The sequence below is a fragment of the Astatotilapia calliptera genome, chromosome 13 (assembly GCF_964374335.1).
Source record: "Astatotilapia calliptera chromosome 13, fAstCal68.1, whole genome shotgun sequence".
Taxonomy (NCBI): Eukaryota; Metazoa; Chordata; class Actinopteri; order Cichliformes; family Cichlidae; genus Astatotilapia; species Astatotilapia calliptera.
Window position 1 is genome coordinate 3,417,878 of NC_137434.1, and position 11,736 is coordinate 3,429,613.

At 41.4% G+C, this 11,736-nt stretch overlaps 1 long non-coding RNA gene across 2 annotated transcripts; it reads right to left on the reverse strand.

Moving 5' to 3' along the window:
- Positions 1-274: 274 nt before the first annotated feature.
- Positions 275-3,392, reverse strand: LOC145419684 (uncharacterized). 2 transcript variants are annotated; one of them, XR_013900999.1, is made up of 5 exons: positions 3,344-3,392; positions 2,612-3,222; positions 2,094-2,246; positions 1,647-1,734; positions 275-1,055 (listed from the first exon to the last, which is right to left on the reverse strand). It is a non-coding gene; the product is annotated as an uncharacterized LOC145419684 (long non-coding RNA). The 2 variants fall into 2 exon arrangements; XR_013900998.1 differs by having other exon boundaries at positions 2,612-3,389.
- Positions 3,393-11,736: the final 8,344 nt, after the last annotated feature.

Genomic DNA, 11,736 nt, shown 5'->3' on the forward strand with positions numbered 1-11,736 from the left:
ATATAAATCAACAGTTAAATAATGTCAGTTCTTCCGTGTTCTCTGGAATCAATCACAGCAAAGAAATTAGACTGTTTCTTTTGAAAAATGTTACAGGACAATACAAAACATTCTATTTAAGGCCTCTGACGTCAAGATTCAGTTAAACAACAATTATAACTAAACAATTTGAGGAAATGTTAGTTTCCATTAACATTAAATTAGGTTACTGAATTGGCAAACACCTTCCTATTAACATTACCCATTTTACCCCAATAACTAAAGAAATTAGCACTTGCAGGTCAAAAACTTTATTCAAGAGACGCAAAAATAACATTGATACAGTGACTGTCAAAAATTACAGCACTGATCATACTGTGACATCTTGGTTCAAAACAGCATACTTAGAAATATTCAACGTTCTTTACTTCAACTGAATGAAACTGAAAATACCATTTCACACGACCCATATGGGATATTTAGACTGTATAACTGTTCACGCTACATCTCTTCACTAGTAAAAGAAAGAAAAAATACAAACAGAAATTGAAAAATGCTGCCAAACAGACAAACAGAGAACTTGTACAGAGCAAAAGGAAAAACAAACAACAACAACAAAAACAGCTTGTCCTCATGGCAGTTGCAGAGTATATAAAAATGAACCCTGCGATCTGCTCCTGGAATTGAGCTTCAAAAATGCAGCAGAACAAGTGTGAGATTTAAATGTCCTCTCACCTAGAGCTGATCACCTTGCATGCATAACAGTGAGCTTTCCTTGCAGGAGCAGTTTTGTCTTAGTTGTGAGCTTTTCTTGAGAGCTGAGTTGCATCCAACTCCATTACCACCCATTGAATCACCTCAAAAGTGTAGCAGAGCTGTGATGGGTAACTCATATTGAAGGAATAAAAAAGGTCCAAACAGCATGGCTACTGCAAAGGTCACGTTATCCAGATCTTGAAGAACTACTATACCCTCGATGATGATGCCAACATCAGAAAAGTCATTGCCTGGTGCATCCTCTGGAGACAGATGTTCATTGTGGTTTTCTCAATCTGTGCAGTGGCCTCAGTCAAGTCCTGGTTAAACACAAAACATTTTTTTAAGATTCCCTTTTAAACTCATCTCTTTTGAATCTACCAGTTCTAATGTTAGAGTAATTTAAACCATAGTAAATAGCTATAGCCAAAGAGTTGCCTGCCATGCTGCCATTCATGGTCTAACAGAGTTTCTAAGAGAGAGTGAAAAACATAATAATTTCAAATGCTTTACATTAGTTTTTGTTAGAAAGACACCGGCCCATCAGAAATCCAGGTTATGTCACTCAGAAGATGTTAGAATTTAGACTTTCAGCCCCACAATTTGGTTAGCTGTTGGTCAGTTGGTCTTTTTTTTTTTTTTTTCAAACAAAAGCTAATGTAAATATTGGGGGGATTTTTCTTTGTTCACTAGAATGACAAATTTAAAGTTTTTTCACACTGATGTGACCCCTAATACAGGGGTAGGGGTGGGGCCTCAAGGGCCGGCGGCCGAGTTCACTACTAGGCCTCATGTGAACTTCAAATTATTAAAGAGGACTACTGGTCCTAACCAGTCCAATGAGGATCAAGTGGATAACTAAATGCATTTTTAAATGTTGCAAAGCCACAATCTACTCATAAAACACTCACCATGAACTCCTGCACCAAGATGTTGCAATTGTCTTTCACACAGATGCGGAGCACTTTGATGAGACTCCCTTTGAGCATTAATGTCATCCTAAAGTATTATAACAAAGAAAACAGAGATTTGTGAACTTTTCAGTAGCACAGAAGAAAATGATCCCAGACAAAAACTTGACTTTTTAAACCAGTCAACATGCAACACCAGCATCTACAAAGCAATATCAAAAATTCCTGTTTGACATCAACTTTATGGATATATAGTTTCCAGAACATATATTTTTAAAAAAAGATAATTTTTTCTCAGTGGGCCAGTAAATGCATGACAAAAAAGAATGGCATCCTTTCAGTGGAATCAGTACTCACAGGTAATAGTTGACTGTTTCAATGGATGCAGCATAAAAATCTTTTACTGACCTAATGCACTTTGTAGTTAAAGAATTTTAAAGTTCTTACTGTCATCATGGCAGCTACATCCTTTAGCTTTGTGCACTGTTCCCCCGATCACTTTGCAAACACTTTCAGCAGACTGTCAGAGAGAAACTCAGCTCCGTCAGAAACCTTGACTGTAAAGGCATGGTTGGGATGCACTGGAATGCTGCATTTTATCTGAAATAACATTTTGAAATAACAGCAGGCACTGTGCTTGGTTAATCAGTAATGTTTTGTTGAATAAAAACTGTGTTTCCAGATCTTATGGGATTAAAAAAATCCAAAGATGTTTGTTTCTGATTTGCAACCCAAGAACCCACAAGTTACAACCTCATTTTAGTTCAAGTGTGCATTAATGTGAGTCCAGTAATCACCTTTCTGACAATACATACAGGTATAAGTTAAACCTATGGCAGATTTTGGATTTCTCAGTTGTTTTAATAGGGTGGTCTATTTGTGTATGCATGCACCTAATAATTATACAAAACCTATTATAATTAAGTTACAGAAACCTTAAGCGAAAATAGAATATACTTTCTTACCATAACACCTTGAACCCACAATCCATCAGCTGACTCCTGGTGAAATGCAGAATAGATGTGGTCTCTCAATGTGCAGCAAAAAAAAACAAAAAGAAAAGGACAGCAGGTGAGGGCAGGAGGGGTAGGGATGTAAGCTAGCATAATGCCGCTAATGATATTAGCTAAAGCTGTTCAATGTCCAAAATCTCACTAACACCACGGTGCAGTAAATACACAATGTAACTGAAGAGTCAGTTGGCAAATCTATTCACACAGAAAACCAAATTATGTTATGAGTGCCTCATAATTAGGTTTAATGTGATATTACGGCTCTTGTGCCAAAGACAAATTCAAATGAAAAAGCGCCAATTCTTTGACAACAGATAAAACAGCAAATAAGCTAATGGCTCTTTTTTAGCATGTTACATGGCGACACTCTAGACGTTTAACTACATTTGGCTGAAATATGGTAAATATTAATTCAAAAAATCAAGACATACCAAAAACGTAGAGTTGGCTGCTCGACTTGACTGAGATGGATGCCTTTTTTGAACCACGATCCAAAGCCCGCGAGATGAAATCACGCGTGGTTTCACGAGATTTAACGTTGCTATCTTATTGACTTACTTCACCTGAACATGATATGAACAATTTAATACACCCTTTCTGCATATCATGTAGTTTTTACACTATATAGTTACATTTATCTTTAAAACATGAGGTAATTGTGTTAAATACATGCAAGATGCTTACATAAATCCAAGAGATGGCCAGTCCCTTTTTTTCAGTGTAGTATAAGATATAAGAAGGGATTATTTCAAGCTGTAAAAGACATGCAAAGGCGGCTTATGCTGAGCACACTTTCAGCCTGATAGCTAATCTCAGGGACGTGCAGCACAAAGCCACTGGAGTGCTCTCTTTAATGTACAGCTCATTTCCAACAATTCTCTTTCGTGGTTCTTGATCTCTGTCCAACAGCACCTTGTTTATGTGCCGCAGCATGCCACTTTTATTTGCTGTTTCTCATTGCATGTGAATGCGCTCTTCATATTTTTACTGATGTTTCACTTGCCTACTGGGTGTTGTTGGAATATGAATGTCTGTGGCCATCATCCAATAGATATTACCAGAAGGAGTTTGGGGATTAGTTATGAAGTAAAAACTTGGTGACAAGAGATGATTGGATGAGTGTGTGTTTGTGTGTGCTTGTGTGTTGGCCTTGCCTGGCACTTGCGTGACTTAAACCCCATATACACGTTGCTGAACACGTGGCAAGATGCATGTGAGTTTCTCTGTGTGTGCCTGTGTGTGTCACGTACGCCGCCGGTCACAGGTGAGTGTCATGTGTGATGATCATTATTGCCATACACCTGCTCCGCTCCCGCAATTAACTTTGCCGATGCAAATGAGCCTTATTGCATCACCGAGGCCTAGCCTCCTCCCCAACAGACTAGACGATGTTCATCTGCTGGATCTAATTAAGGTAATGAGAGAGGGAGGAGATGGAAGGATGGATGGAGGAGTGGAGGAGCAAACGAGAGAGATGGGGAGGGAGTGGGAGAAAGGGGCAAGGTGGAAAAACAGGGAAAAGGGGATGAAAGACACTGGCACCAGGAAATATTGTTTGTGTGTGTGTGTGTGTCTGTGTGTGTGAGACAGAGAGAGAGAGTGGAAGACAGCGCGAGCCTTTATAGAAGTGTGTTTGCAGGAGTGTGCTTGATGACTTTCATTATATACAGTAGTGACATGTCCTATACTGAATGAAAGTCCTGTATTAGTTTGTAGGATTTCCTTGTATTGTATTTGTGTGTGTGTGTGTGTGTGTGTGTGTGTGTGTGTGTGTGTGTGAGAGAGAGAGAGAGAGAGAGAGAGAGAGAGAGAGAGAGAGAGAGAATTGATGTAGTGGTAGACCAACAAAAGGAGTAGAGAACGTAGGGGAGGAGACAGCAGGTGTTCTGACAAGGACACTCTTCTCTCTCTCTCACACACACACACACACACACACACACACACACACACACACACACACACACACACACACACACACACACACACATATACAACATGCAGTATATAATGCAATTTTGCACATGCAGGGACACAAAACACAACGTCAAATATGCACAAGTTCGTGCACGCATCACCCATACTGTACTAATACGCTGTGCCAATCAGAGTAGTAGATATACCATAGAAAACTGGTATTGAATATAGTGGGTGCAAAAGAAAAACAAAAAAAACCTCTCACACAGATTTATTATATGAAAAGTTGCTGGAAATTGTTTTATATTAGAGGCAAAAGAAGCATTTAAGTCATATTTCTAACTTGATAGTACAAAAGTTTATATCTATATACATATATATAAACACCCAGCACGCCCCTGCGGGCGGTTTATCCTTCAAGCTCGGGTCCTCTACCAGAGGCCTGGGAGCTTGAGGGTCCTGCGCAGTATCTTAGCTGTTCCCAGGACTGCGCTCTTCTGGACAGAGATCTCCGATGTTGTTCCCAGGATCTGCTGGAGCCACTTGCCTAGCTTGGGAGTCACCGCACCTAGTGCTCCGATTACCACGGGGACCACCGTTACCTTCACCCTCCACATCCTCTCAAGCTCTTCTCTGAGCCCTTGGTATTTCTCCAGCTTCTCGTGTTCCTTCTTCCTGATATTGCTGTCATTCGGAACCGCTACATCGATCACTACGGCCGTCTTCTTCTGTTTGTCTACCACCACTATGTCCGGTTGGTTAGCCACCACCATTTTGTCCGTCTGTATCTGGAAGTCCCACAGGATCTTAGCTCGGTCATTCTCCACCACCCTTGGGGGCATCTCCCATTTTGACCTCGGGACTTCCAGGTTATACTCGGCACAGATGTTCCTGTACACTATGCCGGCCACTTGGTTATGGCGTTCCATGTATGCCTTGCCTGCTAGCATCTTGCACCCTGCTGTTATGTGCTGGATTGTCTCTGGGGCATCTTTACACAGCCTGCACCTGGGGTCTTGCCTGGTGTGATAGACCCCAGCCTCTATGGATCTTGTGCTCAGAGCTTGTTCTTGTGCTGCCATGATTAGTGCCTCTGTGCTGTCTTTCAGTCCAGCTTTGTCCAGCCACTGGTAGGATTTCTGGATATCAGCCACCTCCTCTATCTGCCGGTGGTACATACCGTGCAGGGGCCTGTCCTTCCATGATGGTTCCTCGTCTCCCTCCTCTTTCTTGGGTTTCTGCTGCCTGAGGTATTCACTGAGCACTCTGTCAGTTGGGGCCATCTTCCCAATGTATTCTTGGATGTTCGTTGTCTCATCCTGGACTGTGGTGCTGACACTCACCAGTCCTCGGCCCCCTTCCTTCCGCTTAGCGTACAGCCTCAGGGTGCTGGACTTGGGGTGAAACCCTCCATGCATGGTAAGGAGCTTTCTTGTCTTTATGTCAGTGGCTTCTGTCTCCTCCTTTGGCCAGCCTATTACCCCAGCAGGGTACCTGATCACGGGCAGGGCGTACGTGTTGATGGCCCGGATCTTGTTCTTACCATTCAGCTGACTCCTCAGGACTTGCCTGACCCTCTGCAGGTACTTGGTGGTTGCAGCTTTTCTAGCGGCCTCTTCATGGTTCCCATTTGCCTGCGGGATCCCCAGGTACTTGTAACTGTCCTCTATGTCTGCAATGTTGCCTTCTGGTAGTTCAATCCCCTCAGTTCTGACTACCTTCCCTCTCTTTGATACCATCCGACTACACTTCTCCAGTCCGAACGACATTCCAATGTCATTGCTGTATAGCCTGGTAGTGTGGATCAGTGAATCGATGTCTCGTTCACTCTTGGCATACAGCTTGATGTCATCCATGTACAGGAGGTGGCTGACAACTGCTCCGTTCCGTAGTCGGTATCCGTAGCCAGTCTTGTTAATGATCTCACTGAGGGGGTTCAGGCCTATGCAGAACAGCAGTGGGGACAGAGCATCTCCTTGGTAGATCCCGCACTTGATGGTGACTTGTGCTATGGACTTGGAGTTGGCCTCTAGTGTTGTACGCCACATCCCCATTGAGTTCCTGATGAAGGCTCTTAGGGTCCCATTGATCTTGTACAATTCTAGGCATTGTGCACAGGTTGGTCAGTCTGGTCTTGCAGTCTCGGCTGATTGTTCTGTCTACCAGTAGCTGGTGTTTTGCGCCTCTGGTATTCTTGCCAATTCCTTTCTGTGTCCCGCTCATGTATTGACCCATGTGCCTGTTCATCTTAGCCGATATGATGCCTGACAGGAGCTTCCATGTAGTACTGAGGCAGGTTATTGGTCGGTAGTTGGATGGGACCGGTCCCTTCTTGGGGTCCTTGGGGATCAGGACCGTTCGGCCTTCAGTTAGCCATTCCGGGTGTCTCTCGTTAACTAGCAGCTGGTTCATTTGTGCTGCCAGACGCTCGTGGAGTGCAGTCAGCTTCTTCAGCCAGTAGGCGTGAACCATGTCGGGCCCTGGTGCTGTCCAACTCTTCATACTGGAGACCCTTTCTTGGATATCTGCCACTGTGATGGTTACTGGACCCTGTTCAGGGAGGTTGCTGTGGTCTGCCCTCAGATCCTCTAGCCACTGAGCATTGCCGTTATGGGTTGCGTCCTTCTCCCATATGCTCTTCCAGTATTGCTCCGCCTCCAGCCTTGGTGGTGCTGTTCTCTTATTGTTCCCTTGCCACTGAGAGTACACCTTTGCTGGTTCTGTGGAGAACAGCTGGTTTATTCTCCTGCCTTCTATCTCTCTGGTGTACCTCCTCAAGCGGCTGGCCAAGGCTGTGAGTCTTTGCTTGGCAGTTTCCAAGGCCTCAGGTATGGACAGCTTGCTGTATTTCTTAGGCACCTTATTTGTTGCACCTTTCTGCAACTCCGTTAGTTGGCTAACCTCCCTCCGTGCTACTTTGATCTATATATATATATATATATATATATATATATATATATATATATATATATATATATATATATATATATATATATATACACATACATGTGCTTGATGTGTGCATCCATAGTGTAGAGGTTTACACCTTTGCATAACAAGCAAAAGATTCCCAGTTATCCCAGAAGGAGACACAGGTCCCATTGGGGTTGTGGCACGAAGGCCTAATCAAACATGTGGAGCTCCACACTGGCTGCCCCTTGGAAATGAGTGAGCAGCTCATAGTAGCGTTCTATTATATTTATATCACTGTAATTTTGTAATTTTGATGATTTTGATTAACACATGTGTAGAATGATAATTTAACTAAAGCTTTAATATAAGTGGTACAGAGTACAATATTTTTAAAATATATATATAGTGGGGTAGAAAAAGCAAAGGGAGTACCTGGAATACAAACTTCATTCAGTAAAGCACATTACCAAATGAAATCGTCAATAATATGTTTAGTTTATTCTTTGTATATAGGGCTATGGGGACTTTGTGGTTTAAAAAGTTATATTTAAAAATACTTTGGGTCATGCTATATAAATAAAAGTGACTTGACTTGGACAGTGTAATCAGTGAATTACTAGTGAATGAGTCCCTGTTGCCTTCTTAAAACAGCTGGGTAACTGCATATGGCAACTGTAATGTCATATAAATAAATGAATAAAAACAAACAAAAAATAGAAAAGAGAGGAGCCTTCTCCAAACTGCAAACACAGAGTTGGCTGTACACTGTTGTCTGAAACACCATCATCCAATATGTTGCAGTCCTAAGTGTTGCAGTGTCTTTTCTGAAGCAAGACCAATCACTCCTTGACACAGCCATTATTTATTACTATCATTAATAAATGGATAAGCAATCGCATTAAGTTCACATTAAATTAAAACTCTAAGCTCTAGCTTAATGACCCTTGGCCATACACGACAGCGCCTGGGTGTTATTATATTGACTGGATTTACTTTTTCCTCTCTCTGTGAACTAAAATCTCAAACTTGTTCCTTGAGAAGTACTTGTGTTAAACCTCAGCCAGTAAAAACTCATCTCTGATCAGTAACTGTCATGCTCTTTTAACAACTCATCGACCACACTGGGTAGCATGTTGTCTGTTCAGCGCTATGCTGCTGAGGCTTTTAACCTGACTAAGAAAATACAGCTGGTTCTGATTCTTTGCATTGGGTGAAACAGATTTCACAATGTATTAATTTTTAAAAATATTTATGTATATTACTGTAAAAATATCTGTTATAAAATTAGAGATTTTTTTCTGCTATGTCTCTAAACTTTGGTGCAACCTGCTAGCTAGCTTCAAAAAAGCTAAGACCTAAATTCAGTCAAGACTGGTATGTTTTTATATGACTGCATGATTCATGATTCACTCTTTTATACACATACACAGATATGGCCTGAAAAGACTGGTTAGCCAAATAGATTAAATGTGTAATATGTTATGCAAAAGGAAAGTTCTGTCACAGACATCAAATCATTTCAATTCCCACTTGCTGAAAGGATATAATGTATTATAATGTTTATAATGCAGTTCTAATGATGCCATGAACACGTTTAACATTCCAACTCAACATCACAGTTTTTCACCGAATGAGCTTATGGATTGTGGGTTCTGATTTGTCTCACTGGGTTGAGCAGGCAACCTATACTGTAGTTGATGCAAGCCTGGGTTCGCCCTGAGTCATTTGCCAAGTCCTCTTCCTCCCAACCTTCCTGTCTGCTCTCAACTCTCATAACAAAGCCCCCAAAACGGTTTATGTATTACGCTTAATACCCATTCATGAAATGAAGTAACATCCCAGAAACCTTTGATCCTCAAAATCTTAGCAGTATGTACTTGTGTTAAAGTGTGAGCACTATGTACCTATAACTATGCATTCCTCTCTTTTGCATAAAGATCAGAACGAGTTTCAGGTCTAAAACTGTCCTCCAGAGGTTTGCTTAAGAAACATGACTGGACGATCCATCAGTTTAGCTTTTGGCCTTTGTCTCTGGGCAGACTGACTGAGTGGTGTGAATCAGTGACATTTCTGTGCCGTACAATCGCCTGTACGATCACCCACTCCTTCCACTTGCTTTAAAGAAACTAGTCCCTGCTGAGCGTGATAGATTCTTTTACACATCGGACACATTTACACATATATGTCATTTCAGATGATTCCACTTAAGGCTGGTAGAAATGTTCTCATTTTAAATACCGTTGCTGACCTAATATGTTCTGAGGTGTTAGCATGAAAAACTACAGTGTGTAATCCACCAGGTGGTGTTCTCATCACTCATCTCATAAACAGGACCAATCTCCAAAAGCTGGTGCGGTCACCAAAGGCATCACTGAGCAAAAGGCGACATACATTTCAGATGAGTGGTATTTTGCCATTAGCTCTTTGCCTCAGCTGTCCTCTCCTCTGGTTCTCTTTTCTTTCTGTCAACCTCTGCTGGGTTTAATCTGACTAGCTGCTGTGGTGACTGATTGACCGGTGAATGAGCTGTTTATTGGATGCAAGGGAAACAAATTGCGGTTTGACGTGTTCCCCGAATTGTCTAATGAGAGTCGGGATGAAGTATATCACTCTCTGCTTCTGCTCTCCTCTCTCAGCATGGGCTAAACCCAAAACAAGGTTTGGACCTCTGCCAGGGCAATCTCAATCATTCAGAGGCACAAGCAGAAGCCCGTGTGTGTGCATACATGTGTGAAAATGGAGAAAAAGTGCTATGTAAATCCTATACACACACACATGCACACACTCTGAATTAGCTGCACTCGCAAAAACTTATTACTTCACTATCCTGAACAATGGACACGCATACATTGTGTGGTCTTTTATTACTTAAATGTATGTCCAACAGCCAGCCATCTCTGATATAATGAAAGTGCCTTGCTCACAATGGCTTTGGTTTGGAATTGGAAAAATTCATGTCTGAACGAGATAAAACGCAGAATACTTGCGAGTCATTGAGTCCTCCCTATCTGCTAGTGAACAGCACTGATTTTCAGCAATTACAAGACATCAGCTACAAACAGCTACCATTCACTATCTGAATAATCTGTAATCATTTAGATGAGCAACAAAATATGCTGCACTCCCTTTCCCTCCACGCTGCAGGTATTAAACTGCCTGAGAGAGCCGAGGTGCTTCGGTGTGCAGAGAACCATATCCCAATTCTGACAAAAATTATTTCAGGAGTTTTCATTACAAAGGAGACTATTAAGTCAAAAGAGGATACAAAGGAAAATCAAGATATCTTAATGGGGTCTATTATGTGTTTTCTTGTTTTTTGTGATTATACGGTTACGGTGTCACATGTGTATATAAATATGGGTATTGCTTCAAATGAAATTGATTCAATTTCATTCAGTCATCACAATGTGCGAGTTAAAACTGCTCCAATATTAGAGAAGGGGACCCCCTGTGAGCAGGCACTTGGTGATGGTGGGGAGAAAGAACTTCTTTTTCAGATGTTACAAATTCCAATTAAATTCCAATAAAATACTCTTGGTATTTTAAAAGAAATATTGATATCATGTTACTAACACTTATGTGACAATACTGTAAATACTTTAGTGCCAGCTGTAAAACAGAAAACAGAAGATTTTAATCATGACACATTTCATCCCCTCAAAAGAAAGTTTTTTATCCCCACTGTCGCCAATTGCTTGCTAACCTGGGGTTTTCTAGTTACTAGAAAAAAAGTTTATTTTAGCTCACTGTGGCGATTTTAAGGAATTATATACATTTTAGCTATGTTATTGAGTTGTACTCAAAGCACGAAGGTTAGGAAACATTTCAATGAATATCAGGACAAATTTCTAGGTCTGCAAACCAGCAACAGCCCTTCCTAACTAAAAAAAAGAAAGACTTACCACGTAGATTTTGACCAAAAAGAAAAAAAAACCCAATATAGGGCCTCATCCTGGTTCCTCTGTGGTTTTACATCTGCCTACTTGTACAGTAAGCAGGACCAGAGGAGAAGCTTTGTTGCTGCTGACTGAGGCCTGATTTAGACTATTTAGAGCCTATGATATAGCCTATAAAAGTGGCGATTTAAGTGGCAAGGTGGCATTACAAGCATTTATACCTGTGTTGATGTGCCTCCAGTGTTCTGCAGTTTTGTCTCTTCAAGTTGAAGTTTTGGAAAAATGGCAGCATAAGGAGAAGTAGATAGAAATGCACAGACGGAATTGCTGGTTCCAAACGGGCCAATCACAGTT